This window comes from Cimex lectularius, unplaced genomic scaffold, assembly GCF_000648675.2.
Source record: "Cimex lectularius strain Harlan isolate CLEC.00 unplaced genomic scaffold, Clec_2.1 scaffold126, whole genome shotgun sequence".
NCBI classification, from domain to species: Eukaryota; Metazoa; Arthropoda; class Insecta; order Hemiptera; family Cimicidae; genus Cimex; species Cimex lectularius.
In genome coordinates this window covers 1,134,689-1,154,378 of record NW_019392705.1, presented here as the reverse complement: position 1 = coordinate 1,154,378, position 19,690 = coordinate 1,134,689, and the positions used below count along the sequence as shown (strand labels likewise).

General features: G+C 36.6%; 1 long non-coding RNA gene across 2 annotated transcripts in view; it reads right to left on the bottom strand.

Annotated features, from left to right (window-relative positions):
- Window positions 1–310: 310 nt before the first annotated feature.
- LOC106674248 overlaps window positions 311–19,690 on the bottom strand; it is a 162,067-nt gene continuing 142,687 nt past the window's right edge. For both annotated transcript variants that reach the window (XR_001341489.2, XR_001341488.2), the window contains exons 2-3: window positions 2,228–2,323; window positions 311–471 (exon numbers count right to left, since the gene is read on the bottom strand). This is a non-coding gene — a long non-coding RNA (uncharacterized LOC106674248). The remainder of the gene's footprint in view (window positions 472–2,227; window positions 2,324–19,690) is intronic.

Here is a 19,690-nt window from a genome sequence, read left to right as displayed (position 1 = left end):
TACATGTGAGACTTTTCTCAACAACGTAACGCACTCCTTACCTTAGAAACATTCTTAAATGGAGAATAAAAATATATAAAAACCACATCCCAATTTGTGTCCTTCCTCCACGTTACTGAATCAGATTTAGTATTGCTTATCCACACGTCATATTCAAGTAGAGAGAAATGAACAGGGAAAATGTGTAGGACTTAAAATACACCCCTGTCTAACCCCCTTTTTTTTTAAACTCTGAATACACATTTAAAACAACACAATCAGTTTCCTAAATTTTTAAAAACTAAATTAAAACAATAATATGCGTAAAAATTTATTATTAATTACATAATTGATTGATATGCTCAAGAATTGAAGGAATGATAGATTTATTGATGGTGTGGAGTCGATTGTCGATCAGAATCCGCTGGACATTCAATTCTTCCCGACTCTCAAAAAGGTCGACGTCTTCGTGCTAAATGTGCCGAAAACTTCCTGGCAAAAAAACAAACAAACAAAAAACATTAGTCTCAAAATGAGTAGAATAAACAAACAAATAAACAAAACACAACAACATTAATGTACAGTCTCTCTCTTTTTATATTTCACAATTGCTTTTTCTTTCGCTTTCTCCCTCGCATATGCTCTCCCTCTTTCTTTTTTCTCTTTCACACTTACTCTTTATTTCTCTTTTTTCGCTCTCTCACACATCACCTCTTTCTCTCTTTCTCTTCATTTTCTTTTTCTTTCTTTCTTTCTCTCTCTCTCTCTCTCTCTCGCTCTCCCTCATATGATCTCTCTTTTTGGTTTTCTCTTTCACACTTGCTCTTTCTCTCTTGCTATCTCATACATGCTCTCTCTTTTTTCAATACTTACACTTTCTCTGTTTCTCATATGCTCGATGTATGTATCGAACTATCTCTCCTTAAGTTAGGCAGGAAAAGAGGCAAGATTTTATATTTCACCACTAGTTTTTTAAATTCTAAATGCTCTCTCCGTCTGTTTGTCTCTCTACTTTCTCTCCGAATCCGATAAAATTAGTAGGAAATATAGAAAAGTTTATAAATGTAAAAGGAGAAATTAAGAAAAACAAGATTCGACCCATTTTCACGGCTGTACGATTATGCTAAACCATCATGACTTGTAGTTATTGCAAAACTAATGAACTTTGCGCCGTGTAATTTATTAGCTACTAATTCTTACCTTGCTGTCTCTATCTCTCTCTCTCTCTTCTCTCTCTCTCTCTCTCTCTCTCTCTCTCTCTCTCTCTCTTATGCATGCTCTCCTATTTGCAATTTCTCTATATCTCTCTATCACATGCTCCTTCTCTCTCTTTTTTCACAATTGATCTTTTTCTCTCTCTTGCTCTCTCACGCACTCTCTCTCTCTCTCTCTCTCACTCACATACAAGCTCTCTCTCTTTTTTCACAATCGATATTTCTTTCTCTCTCTTGCTGTCTTACCCATACTCTCTCTCTTTCTTTTGTCTTTTACACTTCTACTTTCTCTACATATTTCTCTCTCGTTGTCTTTCACATACTCTATCTCTTTCTCTTTTCTACACTTGTCATTTCTTTCTCTTCTCCCTCCCTCACATGCTCGATTTTTTCTTTTCTCTCTTTCACACGAAAGCTCATTATTTCCTCTCGTGCTTTCTCACACATGCTCTGTCTTTTTTTACATCTCTTTCTCACCAATTACTATCTCCCACTCGATTTTTGAAAGTTTATTTTTAAATTGTAATAATTAGAAATTTCAAGATATTTTTCACATTTTAAGCTCCATCTAAGTCCAGTTTTCGCTCTACTGTTTTACGAGGGAACACCATATTTTTTTAAATGTACTTCTCAGACGTTTAAAACTACTAGTGTTTGGTTTTAGTTCAATTTTTGACTATTTCTTTATATTAATATAGTATATAAACACAAGGACAAATTCATCGATTCATTAAAGCAAATATTTTTTTAGTCGGCCTCAGTAAATTTTCATTCGTTTTTTTCTTCATTTTCGTCATGTTCAAGTTTGAAATAATATTTTTCAACGCCAACAACAGCAAGGTGAAAGTGAGGAATTGGTGAAAACGGAGCTTATCTGAAGGTGAGCTTCGCGATGGCTTTTTGGTCGGAGCAATGTTGTGTGAACAGTATCTTATTGCACGGCTATAAAGGGGTTATTAATGTCATTTTGATATACGATAACTCTCTACATTCTGACAGCCGAGTAATATACGATTTTGTATTCAAGTACTTACAAGATGGATGGTCGGAACCCGGGTGCTAAACGGCCACTCGAATCCCACAACTGACCGGTACTTGAGCGTCGTCAGAACAAAACAATTTCGAGCGTTCTGGAAAAAAAAGCAAACAGTTAAAAATATAAATATATTTCAATTAATTAAGGTTTTTAGTTGAGATAAAAAAGTCAGTGTCACGAGCGGGATTCGAACCCACGACCTTCGGATAGATACGCCGCTACTCTACCACTTGAGCTATCGTCTTCGATCCACTCGGACATTTGAAAAATTACAAAAAGGAGGGAAAATTCAAAAGGTGGAGTTGAGATGGGAAGTTAGTGGATCGAGGCCACGATAGCTCAAGTGGTAGAGCAGCGGCGTATCTAGCCGAAGGTCTTGGGTTCGAATCCAGCTCGTGCCATTGACTTTTTATCTCAACTAAAAACCTTAATTAATTTTTAAAAAAGGTTTATTTGTTTATATATTTATTTATATGATTATTTATTCAATATTCAAGCAATTTATCTGTGATATTTCTGCCATTTTTCATAACATTCATTTGACTTGATGAATCTGCAAATAAAATTGTTGGCAACCGTTTATAGAATAAATTTCGATTTTGAAAGTAGAGATTTTGCTAAGAAAAATTCTCTTTACAATGTTTTATATGTTGTGTAATTTTTGAGAAAAGCAACAAATTGGAGAAAACCGAATTATTGTAATGGTTAAAAGCAGAATTTATGGTTAAAAAAATAATTTTTTTCTTGGCTGAGTAATTTTTAAGAAAACCAGAGGTGACACTAGTGAATTGAAACTTTCTAAATCTATCTGTTTTTCTCATAAAATCGCATTAATTTGATGAATCCGCATATGAAAATAAAAATTACCGTTAAAAATCCATTTTTTAACTTTTTTAAGAAATTGAAAGAAAAAAACTGTAATTATTGCAATATTTTTTAAGATAACTTAAGTAGAGCATAGGCTAAATTTTTTTTTCTAAATTAGTAGGTTTCGAAAATAACAATGGCGACCCCTGTAATTTTTATTTACTTTGTAACATCCTTTACCCATTCATAAACACTGTCCTCATTTTTTAACACATTCAATCCATTCCCCTTAAACCCATTAAGGCTTTACGAGAATAGTAACCTAGAAATCTGGGAGAGCAACGATGGTTGCTGGTACCCGTTAGGATATATGTAAACGATAAAATGTATATAATTTGCATAGATGGTTATCAAATAAACTTAAAAAATTAAATTTTGCTTACAATTAGACGTTGCCATTACGTTGGTACACAAGGAAATTTAGGAACTTACTTATTTACTTATATAACTGTGCCATTCCTTTAAATTCATATCAGCTATTTGAACAATTCTAACTTCAAATAGTTGTAATTATATATTCAAGGAAGCTATCGTGACTTCGATCCTCTCGGGCACTAACTTCCCATCTCAACCCCACCTTTTTGAATTTTCCTTCTTTTTGCCATTTTTCAAATGTGGTGTAATCAATTTGATTCTCGGCGACAAATGAAAAATTGAAAAATGGCAAAAAGGAGGAAAATTCAAAAAGGTGGGGTTGAGATGGGAAGTTACTGTCCGAGTGGATCGAGGTCACGATAGCTCAAGTGGTAGAGCAGCGGCGTATCTAGTCGAAGGTCTTGGGTTCGAATCCCGCTCGTGACATTGACTTTTTTATCTCAACTAAAAACCTTAATTAATTGAAAGATATTAATTGGTCAAGCAGACCATGAAAACTAGTGAATTTAATACAAATATTTTTTTTAAATTTTTTTAAAATTATCAATAAAATAATGGATTGGCTAAATAAAAATGATAAAACTGTTAACGATGGGTTAGGTTTAACATATGAAAATTTACAAACGAAAAGTCGCTTCCAGTAAAGGCTAAAAAATTTGTCTTTTGGAAAAAAAATCAGATTCATTTCAAGCAATTTTTATAAAAAAAAATAGATTTTTGGGCTGGATCAGCCGGGGCATTTTTTTTCTCCCGTTTCACTCGATGTTTGGCGTCCCTTTCACTTCATAAAATTTCTGGAGTTTATCCAATTATTACAGCATTTAGAAAGCTGCATGTTTTTTCTTTGTGCCTTTATCAACAACCTTTGGTTTTTAATTTAACACTAGTGAGAAAAATAAGAATAAAATGAACAAAAATTTCTCAAACTTTTTTTATCTCATGCCATCTTCTGTAGTTCTTAAAGTCCTAAATTCCTTTCAAGTTGGAAAACTGGATGTTTTTTCTTTGTGCTTTATCAACAATCTATAGTTTTTAATTTAATACTAGTTAGAAAAATAAGAATAAAATGAACAAAAATTTCTCAAACTTTTTTATCTCATGCCATCTCCTTCATGTAGTCCTAATTGCAGTTTACTTATATCAATCAATAAAAAGTCATTATACATAAACGTATACGTTCGTATACATGTGCGTATACGTATAAATAACGGCTATCGATATTGTTTCTTGGTAAAAAAAAATATTTAGACATACATTGCTACGTCGCTGGATCAAAAATTATTATGTATTGTATGCAGGTTTTATATACAGGGTGGCCCCAATCGATTCAGCCACACTTCCAGATCTTATAGGAAGAAATTGAACGCTTGAAAACAGTTGAAATACAACCAAATTAGATTGGTTTGAGAAATTTGAAATTAAAAAATGTAAAATTGAACATGGTGATAAATGCATTAATAATATAACAGATTTTGATCTACCTCCCATTTTAAATATGTATTGGGTTGTCCGGAAAATAATGCAGGATTTTAAGTTTTCNTAAACTAATTATTTTAATTGTTATTATTTTTATAGTAATTTAATAATATTAAGTATTTACTAGTATAATATTTATTTATATTATAATTTCCGCGTTTCGCACGTTCAAATTGAGCGCCATGAAAAAAATCAGCTGCTAATTGGAACGTCGCGTTGGCGGAGGTATCAACGGGTTCAATTTGGCAATTCATGTCGAGAGACGTGGTTGTAGAAGTCCTTCAACCTGATGATGAGCTAAAAGGCTCGAAATCCGGATCGTTGCAAAACAACTTATTGTGAGTAGGAACTATCTTTTTAAAAAGGAAATTGAACGCTGAGTAAAAAAGGTCCTATGAACCTGTGTCCGCAAACCCGTCAGTTCTGAGCTACAGGCAAAAAACCATGGAAAACCTCGTTTTTTGACCTTATTCGTGAAATTGTTAACAAACCGTTAGCCTGACCATAAAACAGCTCGAAACAACAACTGTAGAGGATTCTGCGTCGAATGAGATTAAAATCAGCTTGATCGGCCGAAAATTTCATTTCTGACATTTTTATCGAAAATTCACAATTCGAACACCCTATAAAAAAATTCTCCGTTACAAACCTCGTTTGTTGATGATTCGCTCACTATCGCACTCGCAACGCAGAAAATATTTTTCGCTCAAGTTATTGTAATGGTTTTTTACAATAAATAAAATATAATGTTCATTAAAAGTTGCGCAGAATTTCTAAAATTGTTAAGTAAGCCGTTCAGATTTTTCGTACATTATTTCATTCAGTAGGGGGTACCCATCAGAAAACACTATCATTCGATTTGAGTGAAAAGCAGTAAATTAGCCAAAATTCGAATGTTTCATGAATCGGACTGGAGTTGGTCTAACGTGACGGAGAATTTCTTGATAGGGTGTTCAAGTTGTGAATTTTCGATAAAAATGTCAAAAATGGTGAATTTTGTGTATCCCTTCACCTCCAAACTTCGAAAAATCGCCAAAAATGAAATTTTGGCCGATCAGGCTGGTTTTAATCTCATTCGACGCAGAAATTAATCCTCTACAGATGTTGTTTCGAGCTGTTTTACGGTCAGGCTAACGGTTTGCTAACAATTTCATGAATAAGGCCAAAAAACGTGGTTTTTCATGGTTTTTTTTCCTGTAGATCGGAACCGAAGGGTTTGCGGACACAGGATCATAGGTCCTTTTTTTATTCAGCGTTCAATTTCGTCCTATAAGATCTGGAAGTGTGGCTGAATCGATTGGGGCCACCCTGTATATACATATTGTTTTATATATATAAATAAAATTTAATTAAAATTTTATTCCGAACAAAAAACATAAAGTATGTAACTTACGGATTGAAGTACGTTCTGATAGCAATTATTTATAAGTTTTAAATAAGGCTTATTTTGAAAAAAGTTACTCTTTCCAACGAAGAACGTATGACATGGTTTCTTAAATTTTAAATTGAGAAAGTAGTGAGAGAAGTGAAAAATTCCATTAAACGTCGCGATTACCCTTTCCCAATCTCTTTCTCTTTCTACACCATTAAAATCGCATAGGTCCTTCTTTCTCTCACACTTCAGCCAAAACTTTTTTAATATTATAGAGAGATTTTTATCCTTTTAAGAATTTTTTTGTTTACAAAAACGGTGATGACTTTCCACCAATCCACAGGAAACCTAGCAGAAACTAAGAACCTGTAATTAATGGTACGCGTTATTTTTAGGCATAATTTTTTCTAATTTATTATGTCATAAAAGTAAAACTTTACTGATAAAGACTGAAGAGACATTCAGTTATCCAATGGTCGTTTCATTGCAAAAAAAAGTCTCTAATTTTGCCTCCTAAATGCCTCTCATATTTTCCGAATATCAAAAAATAGAATGATTATAATATTAAATTACAAATGTATATAAAAAATTTAGAAACTTTAGTTGATTTTTTTCTTATTTGTTTATTTCTTATATTCTTATTCCTACGGATCTAAAACCGTTTAATAAAATCCAAAAATGTTATGAAATTGCATAATTGCAACACCTGACGTTAACAAAAAAATTGGAAAATTTATGTAATTTGGTGTTTTTCACAAAAATCCCCCAATTAAAAAAACAAACAAAATTAATCAATTATTCAATTTTTATTTTTTCAGGTGTTGTCGATAAGTTGTTAAGTAGTCCTTGATCAAAGTATAAATCCGTCAAGCCAAAGTCCTATTTTAATTTAGTTAATATTAACATAATAAGTTCCGTTGCGTAAACGAATTGACCTCAATTACACTCAATATTCTGCCACACTAAACATTCACGCTAATAAGTACATATGAGTGCTTGCATAGCCTATCGTTAATCGGGTGAGATTGACTCTTTTTCTCCGGGTTGGATCCTCCGAGGGGGTGCTCTACAAATTCACGCTAATAAATACATTCATTTTCAACACACACCAGGGGATACAAATATCAGTACTGTATATAATAAAACTTGTTTCCTCCAAGAATCGGAACAGGAGGGTCATACTTGTAGTCGTGTACAATTCTCGTATCGGGTGGCATTCCTACGCGCTCTCTATAGGGAGCCAAGGAATTGCACCTTTTAAGTAGGTGGTTCAATCGAGCAATGTTTCTTTTTTTGACGGACTCATACGCGTGCTTTGGCCTAAAAGTGTGTCAACCTCGCCTGGCTTATCCTTAATCGAGTGACCCTTTTCCTCCCGTGATGCGTGAAAGCTTGTCTGCACTTATCGGTCGGTTAAGTCCAGAGGTTAGGACCTTAGACGGCCCGTTTGCCTTTTCGATACCTTCCAGACCTCTATGTCCGGATCAGACAACCACCGTTTTATGGAGAAGCTCCAGTTCATGGTATCTCTCGACAAGCGCATTAGTGTGAAATATTTATTAAAAACAAAAAAGAATTAAATCACAAAGTTATCATGTTGAACAAAAAATGATGATTTTATTCAAATCCCATTCGCGGTCCTCTCCCGCGCGCGCCCCTCGATTGGAGCCATAGACAAATAGAATTTCCCAAACGGAATTTGGGCCGAAACTAACTTTATTTTGTTAACGTATTCAAAGGTCGGTAAAGGTTGGGCTAATGGTATAAACGTTCCAACAGGGATACGGGAGACTATCATTGACTGATTGAAACCGGGGGTGGGCGGCTGAGCTAATTTATCTGATTAGAGGGGGTGGAACCCTCCGGCACCTAATAGCTTAACTTCTTTCTACATGGGGGTGGGAGTCACTGTGTATTTTTAACTAAACAGTACATCTAGGGTTCAGGATAATTTTATAGCCAGGAAGAATTTTGTATGAATTATTGTCGTTTAAAAAAAAGAAAGAAAAAGACGATAATTGCACCATTGATTATACAAATTTCATATTTTGAGCTATGAAAAGGATCTTTCTATGTACCTACTATGAATTGAGGTCGCTAATGGCGAAGACAAAATCAAATTTTTTCTAAACGTTTCCTTGTCGAACTACAATAAAACCCCATATCACATATAGAATGTTCCGCCTTAGGTGTACAAAGATCAAGTTTCTGATGAACATGAAATCCAGGCCCCAAGGCTTTAGGGAAAGCAGCATCAGCCAAAACCCAAGCATATATGGATGCTATAGACCAATGAACCAGCAAATGGAAAATGAAGATTAATACCAGCAAATCGTCTATAGTCTTCACTTGACGACCAAACCACGAGATCTCACGCAAAAATCTAGCAGGTTCACGAATTCCTTTCAAAGAATCCGTCATATATTTAAGGTTATCCATTGACTCAAGATTGACGGGAAGGGACCATATCAACAAAACAGGGCAATTCATAGACATCGAGTTTTTATAAGTGGAGCTTTAGGGGAAGAAGCATCAGCCAAAGGCCAAGCATATATGGAGGTTATAGTCCAATGAACCAGCAAATGGAGAATCAAGATTAATGCCCGTAAATCGTCTCTAGTCGTCACTTACCGACCAAACCACGAGATTTCACCCATAAATCTAGCAGGTTCACGAATTCCTTTCAAAGAATCCGTCATATATTTAAGGTTATCCATTGACTCAAGATTGACGGGAAGGAACCATATCACTAAAACAAGGCAATTCGTAGTCATCGCAGTGTTTATAAGTGGAGCTTTAGAGGAAGAAGCATCAGCCAAAGCCGAAGCATATATGGAGGTTGTAGTCCAATGAATCAGCAAATGGAGAATCAAGATTAATACCAGCAAATCGTCTCTAGTCGTCACTTACCGACCAAACCACGAGATCTCACCCATAAATCTAGCAGGTTCACGAATTTTTTGCAAAGAATCCGTCATATATTTAAGGTTATCCATTGAATTAAGATAGACGTAAAGGAACTATATCACCAAAACAGCGCAGTTCGCAGACGACACCACAGTTCTTGTAAGGGGAGCTTAGGGAAAGAAGCATCACCCAAAACCCAAGCATATATGGAGGTTATAGTCCAATGAACCAGCAACTGGAGAATCAAGACTAATACCAGCAAATCGTCTATAGTCTTCACTTAACGACGAAACCACGAGATCTCACGCACAAATCTAGCAGGTTCACGAGTTCCTTTCAAAGGATATATCACATATTTAAGGTTATCCCTTGACTTAAGATTGAAGCGAAGGAACCTTATAACCAAAACAGCGCAATCCGCAGACCACAGTTCTTGTAAGTGGAGCTTAAGGAAAGAAGCATCAGCTGAAACCCAAGCATTGATGGAGTTATAGACCAATGAACCAGCAAATGGAAAATGATGATTAATGCCAGCAAATTATCTTTAATCTTCACTTACCGACGGAATCTAGGAGGTTCACGAATTCCTTGCAAATACTCCATCATTTATTTACTTATCTTATCCTGTTACTCAAGATTGACTGAAGGAAACTATAAACCGTCTCGCAGATATGCAACCGGACTGCTAAAACCAATACTCACGTCTCAGTGTCTGCACCTTAAGACAAAAGTCTTCTATCTTCTAATCTCCTATAAGGATCGAAAATATGGTTCCACATCCAACTTGTACCAAAATAAAGCCCCAGTTACGTAAAATGGAGTCTCGCAATTGCACTCCATCGCCATGATATGTCAAGTTGTCACAACTCAGCTTTGCCCCGTGACGCTTGATTTTTTAAAAAAATTTAATTTGATGCGAACAAAATTAGACAGAAAGATGGTCCTTTCAAAACATCTATTTTTATACCTGGTGCCTTGAATGATCTATTCGCCTTCAATTTTTTCTTAACTCTTGGTTTTACTACTTTATTAGGTCATCGGCCTCCTTTACGATTTATTCATTCAAGAATAGTTCATTTGAGACCATGTCGTCATCGATCATTTTGGCCTGCCTATCTTTGTTGGTTTGATATGACAGACGTTTTTCGGCATTTCACAACCTCCAAGGTTGGTTTATTAAAAAAAATATAACTGGGATGTTAGAAGCTAGCAGTCTTTCCATAAATGCGAGAGAGCTTTGGCACATGGTCTATTGGTTTGGTCACCTACTTTTCTTCGGAATTAGATCCTCTGAGGGTCTTTGGCATCTTGGCACTCAAGACGTCGGCTAACTCTTACCTAAATATGATACCATCTTGTTTTTATTCTGCTAGAAACTGTTCTTTGATTTCCACTGTGCGTATGGATATTACTGATTTTTATGCCAAGGAGGTTATTGCTCCTCGGATGAATACAAGCGATTCGGTCATATCGGCTGAGAGAAGGGTACTCCGACGGGACCTCCCCCCTTGGAAATCTCCGTAATTACAAAAATACCCCGCCCCGGTGCAGATTGATCCTCCCATCAAGAAGAATTGCGAGGGGGTCTGTCAGGGAGTTATTATTAATAGAAGGAGATCCAACCGGAATGAGATTAACAGGAAAGACTTGAGAGGGGAGCTTTTTTCTTCTTATTAAGCCAGCTCTCAAGCCAGCGCCCCTCCACCCGCGGGGCAAAAGAGGCAGAAAGAGAAATGGAGGGATTTAAAACAACCAGCCACCCCTGCTCGCCCTCGACCAGGCTCAAGGACGATAGAGAAATAAGGGTTGAAAATTTGCATTTTGCCTTTCTTTATCGATCTAAACCCTTCATCCTAAACTTGAAAATCTCATGCAAAATTGACTCGCACTTTGATTAAGATATCCTTCATCAATTCCAACCCTTACGTATTTTTTCTTTTAAATTTACAATTGGAAAATATTTACATTTTCTCTAAGATTCTGTGATATTTTGGTAGACTTTCCATTGAGTTCCGTAGAGAAGAAAACAACGTTTAATTTGATATTTTGTGTTGTTTACCTGAAGAAATAACTAGGTCTGAAATAAACTGCTCAAAAATAAATAGGCAAATTGCCAATTTTGATGTATTTACTTTCCCTAGCATTTTTATTTTATTTTAATTAAAAATTGCATTAAAATTTATTAGAAATTATGTTTTTTACTGAACGAAAATTTAATAAAGGAATTTTGAAAAATAACAAAATAAAAGATTTTAATTCCATAATTTTGTTTATTGGAACAGCAATTTTTTTAAACAGTTAATACCGAATATAATGTCCTCTGTTTGCTAAAAACCACCTGTTGGTACATACTGCTAATAAGTAATACTAATTTCATAAGGAATTTAACTCCATAGATGGTGCAATGCTGCATTCAGTTGATGAAGGTCAACTGGTTGTGGATGGTGATTGAAAAGCCTCTGTAACGCACTTGTGCTCGATGGGATTGAGGTCTGGAGACAATGGTGGTCGGGGCAGATGGGAAATTCCCAGGTTTTCTAAGCATCGATGACGAACTTCTTTCAGGTCTGCGTTGTCTCCGAATTCGAAAATCCATGTCAATGAGATCCCTGGTTGAGGTAATCTCTTGGACATAACGATCTGCTGTGAGGTTGCTTTCGACAATATGGAGTCCAGTTCGTCCTCCAGTGTAAATCCTAGTCTAGACCATTTCACCGCCTTCCCAAACTGCTCTGAAGAGAGCACGAACTGGGGTACGAAACCCCTTTCTCGGTAGACTCTTCGGCGCCTGCTATCACTATACAGACAAAAACTTGACTCATCAGTACACATAACAGCATTCCGATTGGTATTCTCTTCTAGGGGCTCGCTGCACCGTATTCTAAGCCGTCGACATTTCGACCCTCAGTGGGAGACATATGCACCATATTCTCCTGAGTTACTGGTGGCGGGCTGTTGCTCCAGGTCGTCTTAAAGATGCATTCGATGTGTGGCCGACTTCCCTCAAACGAATCGTTGGTGTTGATGAAGGCCTCGCCAAAATATCTTGTACTTCGTTTAGGATCTGGCGGGCACTGTGGACAGGGTCCGTCTTGCATCAATGACAATATTTCTGTCCTCTCATTAGCGCCTGAGATCCACTACCAGGCCTCCTATTGGCACTTCCAAGTCTTTCGGAATCGGGCTGAAGCCCGGGTGACCACGCTTTGAGAAACGCCAACTGCCTCTGCGATATCCACTTGCCGGTGACCTCGATGACGCATTCTTACAATAATACTGCGAACCTCTGGTTCAAGATGATATCTTTCCATCGTTAAAGAGAATACAACTAATTTAAAATGGAGAAAAGACCAGAAAAGGTGTGTGTTTTTTTACAAAATGAGTATAAATTACAAATATCCCTATTCATTTGGCAGTTTATGTCGAGAGTTTGAAATACAATAAAACATAATTGGGAAAATGTTTTGACTGATTAACACTACTATTTTTACTAAAGATAAATTTTCGATAAGCTCATCATAAACCAGGTCTTAGCAATCATAAATTTTTTTAGAAAAAGGTAAAAATAAATGAAAAGATTATCATGGTAATGTAGCGATTTTTATGCAATATTTTCTTGATGATGATCATGAATACAGATACTACTGTTCATCAAGTACAGCAGTCTTCAGGATTATTTTACTTTCCTAGTTCCTTGCTATCTACAATCGAATTCTTTTAAGGACAATTAAGTCATTGACTGTCCTTGCTACTCTTTTCCCTGCTTCTTTCTATACCAAGTGTCTCTATTAAGCAGTTGCTTCGCAATCGAAGATAATGTCGTTGGAAGCTTCTTCTTTCTACAGATGTGTTTATTAATGAAATTCCCATGTTTGCTCAGATGCCACTGAGCGGTTAATAGTCTTATCATACCTCTTTAACTGTGGCAGTTTGACTGCCTTGATGAGGTTAGTTTTAACATAAGCCTACCTGTGTCTAGCACCTCTAAAGTTTATCCACTTCTCGTTTTGTCTTTTTTGGATCCATTCCAAGAGTTCAAGGCCTGTATGGTCTTGCAGATCCTCCTCTTTCCAGTGTGTATTTTTCGTTACCCAAAATTCTTTTGTGTCCTGGTATCTAAGATATCATCGAGTTATTTTGTCACTTAGGTTTTGGAGATAGAAATAGAGAGCACGCTTTGAGAAACGCCAACTGCCTCTGTGATATCCACTTGACCTCGATGACTCTTTCTCACAATAAAACGGCGAAGTTCTAGTTCAAGATGATGTCTACTGAAACACTACTATTTTTACTAAACATAAATTTTCGATAAGCTCATCATAAACCAGACCTTAGCGATTATAAATTCCTTGTCAAAAAAGTTAAAAATAATTAAAAAGATTATCACAGGAATGTAGCTATTTTTATGCAATATTTTCTTGATGATGATCATGAATGTAGATTATCCTTATATACATAGATGTAGAGGGATTTTGAGTTTACCAAGCACAGCTGTCTTCAGGGTTATTTGACTTTCCTAGTTCCTTGGTTTATACAATCGACTCCACCCTTCTCCTAAGGACTACTAAGTCATTGACTGTCCCTGCTACTCCTTTTCCTGCCTTTTCTTTCTATACCAGATTATGTCTCTATTGAGCAGTTGCTTCGCAATCGAAGATGATATAGGAAGAAGTTTCTTCTTCTTCATTGCATAATCTACAGATAAATCAATGAAGATGCCTATGTTTTCTCGGATGCCAGAGATCTAGTCTTATCACTCCTCTGAGTTTAGCCCTCTTTAACTATAGCAGTTTGTCTATCTTGTTGAGGCTAGTTTTAACATATGCTTACCTGTGCCTACCACCTCTAGAATTTATCCACTTCTCTTTTCCCTTTGTTGGATCCATTCTCTGATGGAGGATTCTGTTTGTTTTTTTGTTATCCCAAGAATAGATTCAAAAATTGCTTTGTGTCCTGGTACCTAAGATATCATCAAATTATTTTGCTCCTTATATTTTGGAGATTTTGAATGCATTCACTGACTACTTTTGATGTGTTTTTTACAAGCAAATACTTTTAGGGCTGCTTGCCTATTTGATCTTATGAGGATTTTTGTCAGTGTAACCTTTTTTAAGGTTTTCCAAGGCACATGCACTGATGGCATCCATTCCAGCTTGAAAGACCAAGGTCTACTCCCCTAATGAGTTTGATCGCTTATGTTTGAGGCTTATACAAAAAACACGCGTCTGGTACCTTCCTTACCATCGCATAACCTACAAATAGGGTCATGTTATCAAGATGTTTTCTCAGATGCAGTGACCAGGTCCTATCACTCCTCTGAGTTTAGCCCTCTCTAACTGTAGCAGTCAATTTGCCAGTATTGTTGAGGGTTGTTTTGACCTAAGCTTACTGTGTCACCTCTAGAGTTAATCCACTTCTCTTTTGTCTTATTTGGATCTATCCTCGGAGGTTTTTATATTTGTTTTTGTTATCTCGAGAATAGGTTCAGGGCCTATGTCTTACAGATTCTCCTCTGGCCAGTGTGTACTTTTCGTTACCCAAAATTCCTTTGTGTCCTGGTACCTAAGATATCAAGTTAGATTGTTCCTTAGGTTTTGGAGATTTTGGATGCATTCATTGACTAGTTTTGATGTGTGTTTTTTTACAAGCAAATGCTTTTAGGGCTGCTTGGTTATTAGATCTTATGAGGATTTTTTTGTCAATGTAACCTTTTTTAAGATTTTCCAAGGCACAATCACTGATGGCATCCATTCCAGCTTGAAAGACCAGGATCAAAGGACACACCCTAATGAGTTTGATCGCTTATGTTTGAGACTTATACAAAAAACGCGCGTCCGGTACCTTCCTTACCATCACATAACCTACAAATAGGGTCATGTTATCAAGATGTTTTCTCAGATGCCAGTGACCAGGTCCTATCACTCCTCTGAGTTTAGCCCTCTCTAACTGTAGCAGTGAATTTGCCAGTATTGTTGAGGGTTGTTTTGTCCTAAGCTTACTGTGTCACCTGAGGATTTAATCCACTTTTCTTTTGTCTTATTTGGATCCATCCTCGTATTAGGTTCAGGGCCTACGTCTTGCAGATCCTCCTCTGACCAGTGTGTACTTTTCGTTATCCAAAATTCCTTTGTGTCCTGTTAACGAAGATATAATCAGGTTTGTTTCGTCAGGTTTTGGAGATGCATTTCCTGACTTTGATCTGATTTTTTTTACGTCCCAATTCTTTAATACCTGCTTGGCTATCTGACCTTATGAGGACTATTTTCTTCGGTGTAACCTCTTTTAAGATTTTCAACAGGCACAAGCGTTGATGGATGCTTTGATTATGGATCAAATTTTCTTCTCGTTCGTTTCAATCGGTCAATAATGAACGAATTGCATTTAATCACGGCATGATTAAGGAAACTGATTGCTTTGGAACCTTGCCTCGCAGATCCTCCTCTGGCCAGCGAATCTCTTTTTCCTTACCCAAAATTCCTTTGTATCATGATAATCAAGGTATCATCAGGTTGTGTTTCCTCAGGCTTTGAAGATTTTGGATGCATTCACTGACTTTGAAGTGATTTTTTACATCTTAATGCTTTAACAGCTGGTTGGCTATACGACCTTATGACCTTTTTCTTCGATATAACCTCTTTTAAGAATGTCCAAGCGTTGATGGATGGATATTGATTATGGATCAAATTTTCTCCCCATTTGTTTCAACTGGTCAATAATGAAGGAATTGCGCTTAATAACAACATGATTAAGAAAACCTATTGATTTAGTACGAGAAAGATTTGAATATGACTTGTTTCGAGGTCCCTAAAGTCTGTTAATGCAGGTCCTTAATAATCAATTGAAGACCTACCTCCTCCGTCTTCATTCATGAATCATTGGTAATTAATAAATGAGGATCAATTTTATAACATTTGGCCAATGAAAATCTTTTAAATATGCTGAAATTTATGAACGAGCTGATATTTTTTAACATCGGCTTTTAGTTGTTATTAAATTAAAAGCGTTAGGCTTAATATTAATAAATGTTAATCCAAAAGCTTAATATTTTTATTTCAGGTCTTACTGGAGGTAATAATTAAACATTTTATTTCAAAAATTAATTTTCAGTCGACTACATTCTCCATGGTAATAAGGTATAAAAAATAAAGCGACAAAGATTAACTTTCAGAAAATAAATTTTTTATTACCCTCTCAAATACGACAAAGAAAACCTTTTTTCCCTCGCATGAAAATTTAATATAGTGGGGAATTTTGTCGTTAGTTGTGATAGGAATGAAATGCTTTGTAGTTTTTCCTGTAGTGTACGAATTACAGTTGAGGACTGCGGGGTGATGAACGACGCCTGTCATAATCAGAGCCCCGAAGTCCCTGGACAATATGAGAGCGATACGGCTTAAAATTGTCCGGAGTACATATTAAATTTTATTTGTTGAAAAACCTAAAATTCTTCCAACATTTCGTACAAAGGAATTCGAATTTTTGCGAACATACAGTAAAATATTCAGCTCCTCGGCGAAATTACGCTGCCGGTTTTTTTTCCCATGTCTTTGTCATTTTTTGACCAATTTAAAATCCTATTGCCACCATTGTTTTCGGCGAAAAGAAACTTTTAAGACAATGTGACAATGGTCAGTGACCGTTTATCGATAATTATTCAAAAATCGTCAGATGCGGTCTGGTGTGATGTAGGTTTCAGAAAAACATTTTCTTTATCGTGCCAACGTTTCGACCTTCATTGAGATCATCTTCAGGGCCTGAGATTTACAAACGATTTTTTTTCACATTCTACATGTATTTGTTAAATTTCAACAATGTTTGTTGAAAGGCCCAGGCCCTGAAGATGATCTCAATAAAGATCGAAACGTTGGCACGGTAAAGAAAATGTTTTTTTGAAACCTACATCACACCAGACAGCATCTCACGATTTTTGAATAATTTTTTAAGACAATCTGTCAGGATTTATAGGGTCATATTTGAAATTTTAAACTTGAACTGGGCCTGAGGTACCCTATATAATTTTTCTACAAAAAAAGTAAAAATTTGGAACTAGACTAAAAAATATTAAACACGTATTTTTTTATTCATTTTTTGCCATAACTGTCATTTTTTGACCAAATTAAAATCCGATTGTACTATTATTTTCAGCTTAAAGAATCGTTTAAAATAATATGTCAGGATGTATAGGGTCGAATTTAAAATTTTAAAGTTGAAGGTAGTTGGAGGTAGCTTGGATAGGATTCGAGTTATAAGATAGGGTTGCGGTGGCGTCGGCGCAGGTGGTGATAATAGTGTCAGGATGTATATGTAGTCAGCAGTATACATGATATAAAGTGTAGGACCAAGGATGCTCCCTTGCAGTACGCCGGCCTCTTTGACTTCCGAGAAGTCGCACTTCTCTCACAAATGTCGATTTGGGAGGCTGAAGAAAAGTTCGTCCATACATCCTATGGACTGATGAATCCAAGTTCACTTCTAATAGCGTAATAAACAGTTGAAATTTTTGAACAAGGGGCAGAGGAAAATCCAAGAATTTCGAACTCTTATCATCATCAGGTGGTTCACTGCATCAACGATTGGTGTGAAGATACTGGTCAATTGCTGTTCCAAAACCAAGAAACTGACAGCTTATTTGCGACGAGGAGCTTAATATTTTACTATATGTTAGCGAAAATCCAAATTCCTCTCTCCGAAATATTGGAAAGGATTTGGATTTTTCAAAAAATAAAATTAGAATTGTACTCCGGACAATTTTAAGTTGTATCGATCCAGGGGCATTGGGAGTCTGATTATGACGGTGTCTAACGTTCCTAAGCCGTTGGAATTTTCGAAGGTAGGTAGAGGAAAATCCGAGAATTTCTTATTCTTGTCATCATCAAGTGGTTCACAGTATCAACGTTTGGTGTGAAGATACTGGCCAATTGCTGTTCCATAACCAAGAAACCGGCAGCTTAATTTCTACGAGGAGCTGAATATTTCACTGTATGTTCGAGAAAATCCGAATTCCTCTCTACGAAATATTGGAAAGGATTTGGGTGTTCAAAAAATAAAATTAGAATTGTACTCCGGACAATTTTAAGCAGTATCGCTCTCACCTTGGACATAGGGACTCTGACTATGAAGGCGTCTAACGTTCCTAAACCGTTGGAATTTTTGAAGGTGGGCAGAGGAAAATCCGAGAATTTCGTACTCTTGTCATCATCGGGTGGTTCACCCTATCAATGTTTGGTGTGGACTTCTCAGAAAAAATTAATAATTATCTGAGCCTTATTTCCACGAAAATAATTTAAACGGTTAAACGTTCAGTTTTTTGATGGAGGTTTTACCACACTATTAGATGATGTTCTTCTGCAACGACAAAGAATGATTCTCCAGCTTGATGGATGCCCCGCACGCAATTCTTTCCAGGTGAGACGTTATTTAAACCGACACTTCCGGGTGGATATGGATATGACCTCATGGACCGATCTGCTGGCCTCCAAGGTCACTCGTTTTAAATCCACTCCACTCGTTTCGGTGGGGCCGTTTAAAAAACAGTGTCTACGCCAATCTTAACGCAGCAACCTCAGTTGAACAACTGCTGCAAAGGATAGAAAATGCATGTCAATCCGCCCCCATTTTTTATTTCTTTTCTGGCCATTGGTCATTATTTGAACAATTTAAAATCCGATTGCACCATTGTTTTCTGCGTAAAAAATCCTTTAAAATGACATGTCAGGATGCATATTTGAATTTTTTAAATTGAACTGGGCTTGAGGTACACTGTATAGTATAATTTTTCCCCAAAACAAGGTTTTTGATGTCTTCATTGGTTCAAGAGTAATTCAGCCGGGTCATCCAAACAGGACACCCTGTATAAAAATGGCGGTTAACATCTGAATGCTTTGTAAGTTAAATTGTAGCTTGATCTACCCCCAGAGTTTGATATCGTAAGGTTTTACAGGTGTAGTGGAAATTGGGATCGTTTGTCGATAGTGATGTCTGTTTAGTTAAAAAGTCGATAAAATGGTATAAAAAAAGGGATTCTGATTGTAACCGTTGGGTGGTTGGGCCGTTTCCATCCCTTGCCTGGGGCTAATGTAGTCTTTTAAAAGAGGCCTTTAGAGTCTGAGGGAGGAGGGAGCTGCTAAAGGTCTATGATTAAAAACCCGGGGACGGGGGCGCGTCTCTAAGGACGTACGGGCTGGATGGGGGACTCAATTTTCTTTTTAAGACTTTTAATTGCTCCGGCCATCACTTACCCACCGCCCCTTCTCGGGGCCGCTAAGTTTCTTCTTATTTTTTGCCGAAGGGGTGCTTCGGGGACGGGGGTGGGTTCGCTCCAATAGCTCCCTCTCTTTCTTGCTCCTTCAACCGTTTCCATCTCCTTCCATTACTTCATTTCTCTGGCCAAGTTTTAAATGAGCGAAGGAGACGGGGGAGGGAGAAAAAAGCCCTCGGTTTCACAGGGAAATGTCTGATATTAAT